This window comes from Lissotriton vulgaris, unplaced genomic scaffold, assembly GCF_964263255.1.
Source record: "Lissotriton vulgaris unplaced genomic scaffold, aLisVul1.2 SCAFFOLD_343, whole genome shotgun sequence".
NCBI classification, from domain to species: Eukaryota; Metazoa; Chordata; class Amphibia; order Caudata; family Salamandridae; genus Lissotriton; species Lissotriton vulgaris.
Window position 1 is genome coordinate 793419 of NW_028245779.1, and position 16154 is coordinate 809572.

Consider the following 16154-nt stretch of genomic DNA (forward strand, 5'->3'; position numbering starts at 1 on the left):
TCCATCTTGAGTATCAGAGTCCCACATACAGAGTGCAGGAAGGCAGGTTAAATAAGCTTCCCGTCTTTCAAAGTAAGTCAATCGCTCTAACATAAGACAACTCATTCCAGCTTCAAAGACACTAATTTCCTGTGATGATAAATTGCTTGCACTAGTATCTCAAGTAGGATTTTCAGCCTTGTAGACAGTCAACGTCTTTCATAAACTATCATTTATGCCAATAGCGTCATCCATATGGCTTCAGTCTGGACAAATAATATTTATGCAGAAGACCCCACTAAAAGGTGCTGAGAGCCATCAGACGCCCTGAAATTCTTTCAAACACAAGCAAAGCGATTAAATGAGAGTTTCACCTACCATGTAAATTGATCAAGGAAGTCGAAGGTTGGCGACTTTTTTTTTTTTGGGTCTCAGCAATGCAGGGAAATGGTTTCCGGCATCACTCCCTCTGCTGGTCATTCAGTATAATCTGCAGATGGAAAAGTCAACTGTTAGTTCATTAACAGAACTTGAACATTTCCAAACTAATGCAACACAACAAATATATTTGTATACTGTGCCAATAATCAGTGCTATGGCGCCTGTTACAATGCGAAAATCCACAGCTCACTTAAAAATTCAAACCTCAATTTTATTTTCAACCTAGCATACTTCTCTCAATCCAAAGCCTTATTTGCCATGACTCTCTACACCACGCTAGAACTAATGTTAGGATGTAAAAAAAAAGATATAAATGCTAGCCATGTGACAGGGGATCCTTCTCACTGCAATTCTGTTAGGTTATGGTACAGCAATAACTATGGAGTGACCGGATACCTTTTTGTAGGAAGGCTTATGCTATAGTTAGTGGTAATATTAAAAACTATGAACAACAGATTCTAACATCTTTGTTGTTGCACATCCCCGTCAGTTAACCAATAGAGAACTCGAGAATATTACTATCACCTTCAACTACAAACAAATGGTATACAACGTTTAGCACGCATTTTTTACCACCCACTACCATCACAACGCAGGCATTACCACGCATACCATTACAACGCATTGCGCTGGGGGGCGCTCTAGGATAGGGAATAAGTTTAATTTTATATCCAATACCTTCCCTAGTGTCCACGGGGACTGGAGTTGGAATATAAAATTATACTTACCACTATCCAGCACCTCAAAGCGCTATGCGTTGTAACGGTATTCGTTGTAAATACTGCGTTGTAAAGGTATGCGTGGTAATAGTATGCGTGCTAACGTCATACATACCAAACAAATGTATAAGTCTCTAATATTGCCCTAGTTTCTTTCATTTTAACATCTTTGTCTTCAGCTGGAAGTCCTGTCTAGCAGGCTACCTATTTCAATTCCATGAAAAATGTATCCATTTGCTTGATCTCACGTCAGATGCCATCATGCTGTAGCTTTATGACATCAGAGGAACTCATGACCAATCACCCTGGTGACTACAACACAGGACAATGAGACATTAGCAATTCCGCCCTAGTTAACTATCTGCTATTATGACTGCAAGCCAAGGTGGAAGTGTATTGGGAAAGTACTCTGCACCATTGAAAGAACTGGGCTCCCCTTTTGAAAGTGGGTTAGAGTGACAAGAACACAGAGTATCCGAAAGAGCAATCCATCTTGAGTATCAGAGTCCCACATACAGAGTGCAGGAAGGCAGGTTAAATAAGCTTCCCGTCTTCAAAGTAAGTCAATCGCTCTAACATAAGACAACTCATTCCAGCTTCAAAGACACTAATTTCCTGTGATGATAAATTGCTTGCACTAGTATCTCAAGTAGGATTTTCAGCCTTGTAGACAGTCAACGTCTTTCATAAACTATCATTTATGCCAACAGCGTCATCCATATGGCTTCAGTCTGGACAAATAATATTTATGCAGAAGACCCCACTAAAAGGTGCTGAGAGCCATCAGACGCCCTGAAATTCTTTCAAACACAAGCAAATCGATTAAATGAGAGTTTCACCTACCATGTAAATTGATCAAGGAAGTCGAAGGTTGGCGACTTTTTTTTTTTTGGGTCTCAGCAATGCAGGGAAATGGTTTCCGGCATCACTCCCTCTGCTGGTCATTCAGTATAATCTGCAGATGGGAAAGTCAACTGTTAGTTCATTAACAGAACTTGAACATTTCCAAACTAATGCAACACAACAAATATATTTGTATACTGTGCCAATAATCAGTGCTATGGCGCCTGTTACAATGAGAAAATCCACAGCTCACTTAAAAATTCAAACCTCAATTTTATTTTCAACCTAGCATACTTCTCTCAATCCAAAGCCTTATTTGCTATGACTCTCTACACCACGCTAGAACTAATGTTAGGATGTAAATAAAAAGATGTAAATGCTAGCCATGTGACAGGGGATCCTTCTCACTGCAATTATGTTAGGTTATGGTACAGCAATAACTATGGAGTGACCTTATACCTTTTTGTAGGAAGGCTTATGCTATAGTTAGTGGTAATATTAAAAACTATGAACAACAGATTCTAACATCTTTGTTGTTGCACATCCCTGTCAGTTAACCAATAGAGAACTCGAGAATATTACTATCACCTTCAACTACAAACAAATGGTATACAACGTTTAGCACGCATTTTTTACCACCCACTACCATTACAACGCAGGCATTACCACGCATACCATTACAACGCATTGCGCTGGGGGGCGCTCTAGGATAGGGAATAAGTTTAATTTTATATCCAATACCTTCCCTAGTGTCCACGGGGACTGGAGTTGGAATATAAAATTATACTTACCACTATCCAGCACCTCAAAGCGCTATGCGTTGTAACGGTATTCGTTGTAAATACTGCGTTGTAAAGGTATGCGTGGTAATAGTATGCGTGCTAACGTCATACATACCAAACAAATGTATAAGTCTCTAATATTGCCCTAGTTTCTTTCATTTTAACATCTTTGTCTTCAGCTGGAAGTCCTGTCTAGCAGGCTACCTATTTCAATTCCATGAAAAATGTATCCATTTGCTTGATCTCACGTCAGATGCCATCATGCTGTAGCTTTATGACATCAGAGGAACTCATGACCAATCACCCTGGTGACTACAACACAGGACAATGAGACATTAGCAATTCCGCCCTAGTTAACTATCTGCTATTATGACTGCAAGCCAAGGTGGAAGTGTATTGGGAAAGTACTCTGCACCATTGAAAGAACTGGGCTCCCCTTTTGAAAGTGGGTTAGAGTGACAAGAACACAGAGTATCCGAAAGAGCAATCCATCTTGAGTATCAGAGTCCCACATACAGAGTGCAGGAAGGCAGGTTAAATAAGCTTCCCGTCTTTCAAAGTAAGTCAATCGCTCTAACATAAGACAACTCATTCCAGCTTCAAAGACACTAATTTCCTGTGATGATAAATTGCTTGCACTAGTATCTCAAGTAGGATTTTCAGCCTTGTAGACAGTCAACGTCTTTCATAAACTATCATTTATGCCAATAGCGTCATCCATATGGCTTCAGTCTGGACAAATAATATTTATGCAGAAGACCCCACTAAAAGGTGCTGAGAGCCATCAGACGCCCTGAAATTCTTTCAAACACAAGCAAAGCGATTAAATGAGAGTTTCACCTACCATGTAAATTGATCAAGGAAGTCGAAGGTTGGCGACTTTTTTTTTTTTGGGTCTCAGCAATGCAGGGAAATGGTTTCCGGCATCACTCCCTCTGCTGGTCATTCAGTATAATCTGCAGATGGAAAAGTCAACTGTTAGTTCATTAACAGAACTTGAACATTTCCAAACTAATGCAACACAACAAATATATTTGTATACTGTGCCAATAATCAGTGCTATGGCGCCTGTTACAATGCGAAAATCCACAGCTCACTTAAAAATTCAAACCTCAATTTTATTTTCAACCTAGCATACTTCTCTCAATCCAAAGCCTTATTTGCCATGACTCTCTACACCACGCTAGAACTAATGTTAGGATGTAAAAAAAAAGATATAAATGCTAGCCATGTGACAGGGGATCCTTCTCACTGCAATTCTGTTAGGTTATGGTACAGCAATAACTATGGAGTGACCGGATACCTTTTTGTAGGAAGGCTTATGCTATAGTTAGTGGTAATATTAAAAACTATGAACAACAGATTCTAACATCTTTGTTGTTGCACATCCCCGTCAGTTAACCAATAGAGAACTCGAGAATATTACTATCACCTTCAACTACAAACAAATGGTATACAACGTTTAGCACGCATTTTTTACCACCCACTACCATCACAACGCAGGCATTACCACGCATACCATTACAACGCATTGCGCTGGGGGGCGCTCTAGGATAGGGAATAAGTTTAATTTTATATCCAATACCTTCCCTAGTGTCCACGGGGACTGGAGTTGGAATATAAAATTATACTTACCACTATCCAGCACCTCAAAGCGCTATGCGTTGTAACGGTATTCGTTGTAAATACTGCGTTGTAAAGGTATGCGTGGTAATAGTATGCGTGCTAACGTCATACATACCAAACAAATGTATAAGTCTCTAATATTGCCCTAGTTTCTTTCATTTTAACATCTTTGTCTTCAGCTGGAAGTCCTGTCTAGCAGGCTACCTATTTCAATTCCATGAAAAATGTATCCATTTGCTTGATCTCACGTCAGATGCCATCATGCTGTAGCTTTATGACATCAGAGGAACTCATGACCAATCACCCTGGTGACTACAACACAGGACAATGAGACATTAGCAATTCCGCCCTAGTTAACTATCTGCTATTATGACTGCAAGCCAAGGTGGAAGTGTATTGGGAAAGTACTCTGCACCATTGAAAGAACTGGGCTCCCCTTTTGAAAGTGGGTTAGAGTGACAAGAACACAGAGTATCCGAAAGAGCAATCCATCTTGAGTATCAGAGTCCCACATACAGAGTGCAGGAAGGCAGGTTAAATAAGCTTCCCGTCTTCAAAGTAAGTCAATCGCTCTAACATAAGACAACTCATTCCAGCTTCAAAGACACTAATTTCCTGTGATGATAAATTGCTTGCACTAGTATCTCAAGTAGGATTTTCAGCCTTGTAGACAGTCAACGTCTTTCATAAACTATCATTTATGCCAACAGCGTCATCCATATGGCTTCAGTCTGGACAAATAATATTTATGCAGAAGACCCCACTAAAAGGTGCTGAGAGCCATCAGACGCCCTGAAATTCTTTCAAACACAAGCAAATCGATTAAATGAGAGTTTCACCTACCATGTAAATTGATCAAGGAAGTCGAAGGTTGGCGACTTTTTTTTTTTTGGGTCTCAGCAATGCAGGGAAATGGTTTCCGGCATCACTCCCTCTGCTGGTCATTCAGTATAATCTGCAGATGGGAAAGTCAACTGTTAGTTCATTAACAGAACTTGAACATTTCCAAACTAATGCAACACAACAAATATATTTGTATACTGTGCCAATAATCAGTGCTATGGCGCCTGTTACAATGAGAAAATCCACAGCTCACTTAAAAATTCAAACCTCAATTTTATTTTCAACCTAGCATACTTCTCTCAATCCAAAGCCTTATTTGCTATGACTCTCTACACCACGCTAGAACTAATGTTAGGATGTAAATAAAAAGATGTAAATGCTAGCCATGTGACAGGGGATCCTTCTCACTGCAATTATGTTAGGTTATGGTACAGCAATAACTATGGAGTGACCTTATACCTTTTTGTAGGAAGGCTTATGCTATAGTTAGTGGTAATATTAAAAACTATGAACAACAGATTCTAACATCTTTGTTGTTGCACATCCCTGTCAGTTAACCAATAGAGAACTCGAGAATATTACTATCACCTTCAACTACAAACAAATGGTATACAACGTTTAGCACGCATTTTTTACCACCCACTACCATTACAACGCAGGCATTACCACGCATACCATTACAACGCATTGCGCTGGGGGGCGCTCTAGGATAGGGAATAAGTTTAATTTTATATCCAATACCTTCCCTAGTGTCCACGGGGACTGGAGTTGGAATATAAAATTATACTTACCACTATCCAGCACCTCAAAGCGCTATGCGTTGTAACGGTATTCGTTGTAAATACTGCGTTGTAAAGGTATGCGTGGTAATAGTATGCGTGCTAACGTCATACATACCAAACAAATGTATAAGTCTCTAATATTGCCCTAGTTTCTTTCATTTTAACATCTTTGTCTTCAGCTGGAAGTCCTGTCTAGCAGGCTACCTATTTCAATTCCATGAAAAATGTATCCATTTGCTTGATCTCACGTCAGATGCCATCATGCTGTAGCTTTATGACATCAGAGGAACTCATGACCAATCACCCTGGTGACTACAACACAGGACAATGAGACATTAGCAATTCCGCCCTAGTTAACTATCTGCTATTATGACTGCAAGCCAAGGTGGAAGTGTATTGGGAAAGTACTCTGCACCATTGAAAGAACTGGGCTCCCCTTTTGAAAGTGGGTTAGAGTGACAAGAACACAGAGTATCCGAAAGAGCAATCCATCTTGAGTATCAGAGTCCCACATACAGAGTGCAGGAAGGCAGGTTAAATAAGCTTCCCGTCTTTCAAAGTAAGTCAATCGCTCTAACATAAGACAACTCATTCCAGCTTCAAAGACACTAATTTCCTGTGATGATAAATTGCTTGCACTAGTATCTCAAGTAGGATTTTCAGCCTTGTAGACAGTCAACGTCTTTCATAAACTATCATTTATGCCAATAGCGTCATCCATATGGCTTCAGTCTGGACAAATAATATTCAGACGCCCTGAAATTCTTTCAAACACAAGCAAAGCGATAAAATGAGAGTTTCACCTACCATGTAAATTGATCAAGGAAGTCGAAGGCTGGCGACTTTTTTTTTTTGGGTCTCAGCAATGCAGGGAAATGGTTTCCGGCATCACTCCCTCTGCTGGTCATTCAGTATAATCTGCAGATGGAAAAGTCAACTGTTAGTTCATTAACAGAACTTGAACATTTCCAAACTAATGCAACACAACAAATATATTTGTATACTGTGCCAATAATCAGTGCTATGGCGCCTGTTACAATGCGAAAATCCACAGCTCACTTAAAAATTCAAACCTCAATTTTATTTTCAACCTAGCATACTTCTCTCAATCCAAAGCCTTATTTGCTATGACTCTCTACACCACGCTAGAACTAATGTTAGGATGTAAATAAAAAGATGTAAATGCTAGCCATGTGACAGGGGATCCTTCTCACTGCAATTATGTTAGGTTATGGTACAGCAATAACTATGGAGTGACCTGATACCTTTTTGTAGGAAGGCTTATGCTATAGTTAGTGGTAATATTAAAAACTATGAACAACAGATTCTAACATCTTTGTTGTTGCACATCCCTATCAGTTAACCAATAGCGAACTCGAGAATATTACTATCACCTTCAACTACAAACAAATGGTATACAACGTTTAGCACGCATTTTTTACCACCCACTACCATTACAACGCAGGCATTACCACGCATACCATTACAACGCATTGCGCTGGGGGGCGCTCTAGGATAGGGAATAAGTTTAATTTTATATCCAACACCTTCCCTAGTGTCCACGGGGACTGGAGTTGGAATATAAAATTATACTTACCACTATCCAGCACCTCAAAGCGCTATGCGTTGTAACGGTATTCGTTGTAAATACTGCGTTGTAAAGGTATGCGTGGTAATAGTATGCGTGCTAACGTCATACATACCAAACAAATGTATAAGTCTCTAATATTGCCCTAGTTTCTTTCATTTTAACATCTTTGTCTTCAGCTGGAAGTCCTGTCTAGCAGGCTACCTATTTCAATTCCATGAAAAATGTATCCATTTGCTTGATCTCACGTCAGATGCCATCATGCTGTAGCTTTATGACATCAGAGGAACTCATGACCAATCACCCTGGTGACTACAACACAGGACAATGAGACATTAGCAATTCCGCCCTAGTTAACTATCTGCTATTATGACTGCAAGCCAAGGTGGAAGTGTATTGGGAAAGTACTCTGCACCATTGAAAGAACTGGGCTCCCCTTTTGAAAGTGGGTTAGAGTGACAAGAACACAGAGTATCCGAAAGAGCAATCCATCTTGAGTATCAGAGTCCCACATACAGAGTGCAGGAAGGCAGGTTAAATAAGCTTCCCGTCTTTCAAAGTAAGTCAATCGCTCTAACATAAGACAACTCATTCCAGCTTCAAAGACACTAATTTCCTGTGATGATAAATTGCTTGCACTAGTATCTCAAGTAGGATTTTCAGCCTTGTAGACAGTCAACGTCTTTCATAAACTATCATTTATGCCAATAGCGTCATCCATATGGCTTCAGTCTGGACAAATAATATTTATGCAGAAGACCCCACTAAAAGGTGCTGAGAGCCATCAGACGCCCTGAAATTCTTTCAAACACAAGCAAAGCGATTAAATGAGAGTTTCACCTACCATGTAAATTGATCAAGGAAGTCGAAGGCTGGCAACTTTTTTTTTTTTGGGTCTCAGCAATGCAGGGAAATGGTTTCCGGCATCACTCCCTCTGCTGGTCATTCAGTATAATCTGCAGATGGAAAAGTCAACTGTTAGTTCATTAACAGAACTTGAACATTTCCAAACTAATGCAACACAACAAATATATTTGTATACTGTGCCAATAATCAGTGCTATGGCGCCTGTTACAATGCGAAAATCCACAGCTCACTTAAAAATTCAAACCTCAATTTTATTTTCAACCTAGCATACTTCTCTCAATCCAAAGCCTTATTTGCTATGACTCTCTACACCACGCTAGAACTAATGTTAGGATGTAAATAAAAAGATGTAAATGCTAGCCATGTGACAGGGGATCCTTCTCACTGCAATTATGTTAGGTTATGGTACAGCAATAACTATGGAGTGACCTGATACCTTTTTGTAGGAAGGCTTATGCTATAGTTAGTGGTAATATTAAAAACTATGAACAACAGATTCTAACATCTTTGTTGTTGCACATCCCTGTCAGTTAACCAATAGAGAACTCGAGAATATTACTATCACCTTCAACTACAAACAAATGGTATACAACGTTTAGCACGCATTTTTTACCACGCACTACCATTACAACGCAGGCATTACCACGCATACCATTACAACGCATTGCGTTGGGGGGCGCTCTAGGATAGGGAATAAGTTTAATTTTATATCCAACACCTTCCCTAGTGTCCATGGGGACTGGAGTTGGAATATAAAATTACACTTACCACTATCCAGCACCTCAAAACGCTATGTGTTGTAACGGTATTCCTTGTAAATACCGTGTTGTAAAGGTGTGAGTGGTAATAGTATGCGTGCGAACGTCATACATCCCAAACAAATGTATAAGTCTCGAATATTGCCCTAGTTTCTTTAATTTTAACATCTTTGTCTTCACCTGGATGTCCTGTCTAGCCAGCTACCTATTTCAATTCCATGAAAAATGTATCCTTTTGCTTGCTCTCACGTCAGATGCCATCATGCTGTAGCTTTATGACATCAGAGGAACTCATGACCAATCACCCTGGTGACTACAACACAGGACAATGAGACATTAGCAATTCCGCCCTAGTTAACTATCTGCTATTATGACTGCAAGCCAAGGTGGAAGTGTATTGGGAAAGTACTCTGCACCATTGAAAGAACTGGGCTCCCCTTTTGAAAGTGGGTTAGAGTGACAAGAACACAGAGTATCCGAAAGAGCAATCCATCTTGAGTATCAGAGTCCCACATACAGAGTGCAGGAAGGCAGGTTAAATAAGCTTCCCGTCTTTCAAAGTAAGTCAATCGCTCTAACATAAGACAACTCATTCCAGCTTGAAAGACACTAATTTCCTGTGATGATAAATTGCTTGCACTAGTATCTCAAGTAGGATTTTCAGCCTTGTAGACAGTCAACGTCTTTCATAAACTATCATTTATGCCAATAGCGTCATCCATATGGCTTCAGTCTGGACAAATAATATTTATGCAGAAGACCCCACTAAAAGGTGCTGAGAGCCATCAGACGCCCTGAAATTCTTTCAAACACAAGCAAAGCGATTAAATGAGAGTTTCACCTACCATGTAAATTGATCAAGGAAGTCGAAGGTTGGCGACTTTTTTTTTTTTGGGTCTCAGCAATGCAGGGAAATGGTTTCCGGCATCACTCCCTCTGCTGGTCATTCAGTATAATCTGCAGATGGGAAAGTCAACTGTTAGTTCATTAACAGAACTTGAACATTTCCAAACTAATGCAACACAACAAATATATTTGTATACTGTGCCAATAATCAGTGCTATGGCGCCTGTTACAATGAGAAAATCCACAGCTCACTTAAAAATTCAAACCTCAATTTTATTTTCAACCTAGCATACTTCTCTCAATCCAAAGCCTTATTTGCTATGACTCTCTACACCACGCTAGAACTAATGTTAGGATGTAAATAAAAAGATGTAAATGCTAGCCATGTGACAGGGGATCCTTCTCACTGCAATTATGTTAGGTTATGGTACAGCAATAACTATGGAGTGACCTGATACCTTTTTGTAGGAAGGCTTATGCTATAGTTAGTGGTAATATTAAAAACTATGAACAACAGATTCTAACATCTTTGTTGTTGCACATCCCTGTCAGTTAACCAATAGAGAACTCGAGAATATTACTATCACCTTCAACTACAAACAAATGGTATACAACGTTTAGCACGCATTTTTTACCACCCACTACCATTACAACGCAGGCATTACCACGCATACCATTACAACGCATTGCGCTGGGGGGCGCTCTAGGATAGGGAATAAGTTTAATTTTATATCCAACACCTTCCCTAGTGTCCACGGGGACTGGAGTTTGAATATAAAATTATACTTACCACTATCCAGCACCTCAAAGCGCTATGCGTTGTAACGGTATTCGTTGTAAATACTGCGTTGTAAAGGTATGCGTGGTAATAGTATGCGTGCTAACGTCATACATACCAAACAAATGTATAAGTCTCTAATATTGCCCTAGTTTCTTTCATTTTAACATCTTTGTCTTCAGCTGGAAGTCCTGTCTAGCAGGCTACCTATTTCAATTCCATGAAAAATGTATCCATTTGCTTGATCTCACGTCAGATGCCATCATGCTGTAGCTTTATGACATCAGAGGAACTCATGACCAATCACCCTGGTGACTACAACACAGGACAATGAGACATTAGCAATTCCGCCCTAGTTAACTATCTGCTATTATGACTGCAAGCCAAGGTGGAAGTGTATTGGGAAAGTACTCTGCACCATTGAAAGAACTGGGCTCCCCTTTTGAAAGTGGGTTAGAGTGACAAGAACACAGAGTATCCGAAAGAGCAATCCATCTTGAGTATCAGAGTCCCACATACAGAGTGCAGGAAGGCAGGTTAAATAAGCTTCCCGTCTTTCAAAGTAAGTCAATCGCTCTAACATAAGACAACTCATTCCAGCTTCAAAGACACTAATTTCCTGTGATGATAAATTGCTTGCACTAGTATCTCAAGTAGGATTTTCAGCCTTGTAGACAGTCAACGTCTTTCATAAACTATCATTTATGCCAATAGCGTCATCCATATGGCTTCAGTCTGGACAAATAATATTTATGCAGAAGACCCCACTAAAAGGTGCTGAGAGCCATCAGACGCCCTGAAATTCTTTCAAACACAAGCAAATCGATTAAATGAGAGTTTCACCTACCATGTAAATTGATCAAGGAAGTCGAAGGCTGGCGACTTTTTTTTTTTTTGGGTCTCAGCAATGCAGGGAAATGGTTTCCGGCATCACTCCCTCTGCTGGTCATTCAGTATAATCTGCAGATGGAAAAGTCAACTGTTAGTTCATTAACAGAACTTGAACATTTCCAAACTAATGCAACACAACAAATATATTTGTATACTGTGCCAATAATCAGTGCTATGGCGCCTGTTACAATGCGAAAATCCACAGCTCACTTAAAAATTCAAACCTCAATTTTATTTTCAACCTAGCATACTTCTCTCAATCCAAAGCCTTATTTGCCATGACACTCTACACCACGCTAGAACTAATGTTAGGATGTAAAAAAAAAGATATAAATGCTAGCCATGTGACAGGGGATCCTTCTCACTGCAATTCTGTTAGGTTATGGTACAGCAATAACTATGGAGTGACCTGATACCTTTTTGTAGGAAGGCTTATGCTATAGTTAGTGGTAATATTAAAAACTATGAACAACAGATTCTAACATCTTTGTTGTTGCACATCTCTGTCAGTTAACCAATAGAGAACTCGAGAATATTACTATCACCTTCAACTACAAACAAATGGTATACAACGTTTAGCACGCATTTTTTACCACCCACTACCATCACAACGCAGGCATTACCACGCATACCATTACAACGCATTGCGCTGGGGGGCGCTCTAGGATAGGGAATAAGTTTAATTTTATATCCAATACCTTCCCTAGTGTCCACGGGGACTGGAGTTGGAATATAAAATTATACTTACCACTATCCAGCACCTCAAAGCGCTATGCGTTGTAACGGTATTCGTTGTAAATACTGCGTTGTAAAGGTATGCGTGGTAATAGTATGCGTGCTAACGTCATACATACCAAACAAATGTATAAGTCTCTAATATTGCCCTAGTTTCTTTCATTTTAACATCTTTGTCTTCAGCTGGAAGTCCTGTCTAGCAGGCTACCTATTTCAATTCCATGAAAAATGTATCCATTTGCTTGATCTCACGTCAGATGCCATCATGCTGTAGCTTTATGACATCAGAGGAACTCATGACCAATCACCCTGGTGACTACAACACAGGACAATGAGACATTAGCAATTCCGCCCTAGTTAACTATCTGCTATTATGACTGCAAGCCAAGGTGGAAGTGTATTGGGAAAGTACTCTGCACCATTGAAAGAACTGGGCTCCCCTTTTGAAAGTGGGTTAGAGTGACAAGAACACAGAGTATCCGAAAGAGCAATCCATCTTGAGTATCAGAGTCCCACATACAGAGTGCAGGAAGGCAGGTTAAATAAGCTTCCCGTCTTTCAAAGTAAGTCAATCGCTCTAACATAAGACAACTCATTCCAGCTTCAAAGACACTAATTTCCTGTGATGATAAATTGCTTGCACTAGTATCTCAAGTAGGATTTTCAGCCTTGTAGACAGTCAACGTCTTTCATAAACTATCATTTATGCCAATAGCGTCATCCATATGGCTTCAGTCTGGACAAATAATATTCAGACGCCCTGAAATTCTTTCAAACACAAGCAAAGCGATAAAATGAGAGTTTCACCTACCATGTAAATTGATCAAGGAAGTCGAAGGCTGGCGACTTTTTTTTTTTTGGGTCTCAGCAATGCAGGGAAATGGTTTCCGGCATCACTCCCTCTGCTGGTCATTCAGTATAATCTGCAGATGGAAAAGTCAACTGTTAGTTCATTAACAGAACTTGAACATTTCCAAACTAATGCAACACAACAAATATATTTGTATACTGTGCCAATAATCAGTGCTATGGCGCCTGTTACAATGCGAAAATCCACAGCTCACTTAAAAATTCAAACCTCAATTTTATTTTCAACCTAGCATACTTCTCTCAATCCAAAGCCTTATTTGCTATGACTCTCTACACCACGCTAGAACTAATGTTAGGATGTAAATAAAAAGATGTAAATGCTAGCCATGTGACAGGGGATCCTTCTCACTGCCATTATGTTAGGTTATGGTACAGCAATAACTATGGAGTGACCTGATACCTTTTTGTAGGAAGGCTTATGCTATAGTTAGTGGTAATATTAAAAACTATGAACAACAGATTCTAACATCTTTGTTGTTGCACATCCCTATCAGTTAACCAATAGCGAACTCGAGAATATTACTATCACCTTCAACTACAAACAAATGGTATACAACGTTTAGCACGCATTTTTTACCACCCACTACCATTACAACGCAGGCATTACCACGCATACCATTACAACGCATTGCGCTGGGGGGCGCTCTAGGATAGGGAATAAGTTTAATTTTATATCCAACACCTTCCCTAGTGTCCACGGGGACTGGAGTTGGAATATAAAATTATACTTACCACTATCCAGCACCTCAAAGCGCTATGCGTTGTAACGGTATTCGTTGTAAATACTGCGTTGTAAAGGTATGCGTGGTAATAGTATGCGTGCTAACGTCATACATACCAAACAAATGTATAAGTCTCTAATATTGCCCTAGTTTCTTTCATTTTAACATCTTTGTCTTCAGCTGGAAGTCCTGTCTAGCAGGCTACCTATTTCAATTCCATGAAAAATGTATCCATTTGCTTGATCTCACGTCAGATGCCATCATGCTGTAGCTTTATGACATCAGAGGAACTCATGACCAATCACCCTGGTGACTACAACACAGGACAATGAGACATTAGCAATTCCGCCCTAGTTAACTATCTGCTATTATGACTGCAAGCCAAGGTGGAAGTGTATTGGGAAAGTACTCTGCACCATTGAAAGAACTGGGCTCCCCTTTTGAAAGTGGGTTAGAGTGACAAGAACACAGAGTATCCGAAAGAGCAATCCATCTTGAGTATCAGAGTCCCACATACAGAGTGCAGGAAGGCAGGTTAAATAAGCTTCCCGTCTTTCAAAGTAAGTCAATCGCTCTAACATAAGACAACTCATTCCAGCTTCAAAGACACTAATTTCCTGTGATGATAAATTGCTTGCACTAGTATCTCAAGTAGGATTTTCAGCCTTGTAGACAGTCAACGTCTTTCATAAACTATCATTTATGCCAATAGCGTCATCCATATGGCTTCAGTCTGGACAAATAATATTTATGCAGAAGACCCCACTAAAAGGTGCTGAGAGCCATCAGACGCCCTGAAATTCTTTCAAACACAAGCAAAGCGATTAAATGAGAGTTTCACCTACCATGTAAATTGATCAAGGAAGTCGAAGGCTGGCGACTTTTTTTTTTTTGGGTCTCAGCAATGCAGGGAAATGGTTTCCGGCATCACTCCCTCTGCTGGTCATTCAGTATAATCTGCAGATGGAAAAGTCAACTGTTAGTTCATTAACAGAACTTGAACATTTCCAAACTAATGCAACACAACAAATATATTTGTATACTGTGCCAATAATCAGTGCTATGGCGCCTGTTACAATGCGAAAATCCACAGCTCACTTAAAAATTCAAACCTCAATTTTATTTTCAACCTAGCATACTTCTCTCAATCCAAAGCCTTATTTGCTATGACTCTCTACACCACGCTAGAACTAATGTTAGGATGTAAATAAAAAGATGTAAATGCTAGCCATGTGACAGGGGATCCTTCTCACTGCAATTATGTTAGGTTATGGTACAGCAATAACTATGGAGTGACCTGATACCTTTTTGTAGGAAGGCTTATGCTATAGTTAGTGGTAATATTAAAAACTATGAACAACAGATTCTAACATCTTTGTTGTTGCACATCCCTGTCAGTTAACCAATAGAGAACTCGAGAATATTACTATCACCTTCAACTACAAACAAATGGTATACAACGTTTAGCACGCATTTTTTACCACGCACTACCATTACAACGCAGGCATTACCACGCATACCATTACAACGCATTGCGTTGGGGGGCGCTCTAGGATAGGGAATAAGTTTAATTTTATATCCAACACCTTCCCTAGTGTCCATGGGGACTGGAGTTGGAATATAAAATTACACTTACCACTATCCAGCACCTCAAAACGCTATGTGTTGTAACGGTATTCCTTGTAAATACCGTGTTGTAAAGGTGTGAGTGGTAATAGTATGCGTGCGAACGTCATACATCCCAAACAAATGTATAAGTCTCGAATATTGCCCTAGTTTCTTTAATTTTAACATCTTTGTCTTCACCTGGATGTCCTGTCTAGCCAGCTACCTATTTCAATTCCATGAAAAATGTATCCTTTTGCTTGCTCTCACGTCAGATGCCATCATGCTGTAGCTTTATGACATCAGAGGAACTCATGACCAATCACCCTGGTGACTACAACACAGGACAATGAGACATTAGCAATTCCGCCCTAGTTAACTATCTGCTATTATGACTGCAAGCCAAGGTGGAAGTGTATTGGGAAAGTACTCTGCACCATTGAAAGAACTGGGCTCCCCTTTTGAAAGTGGGTTAGAGT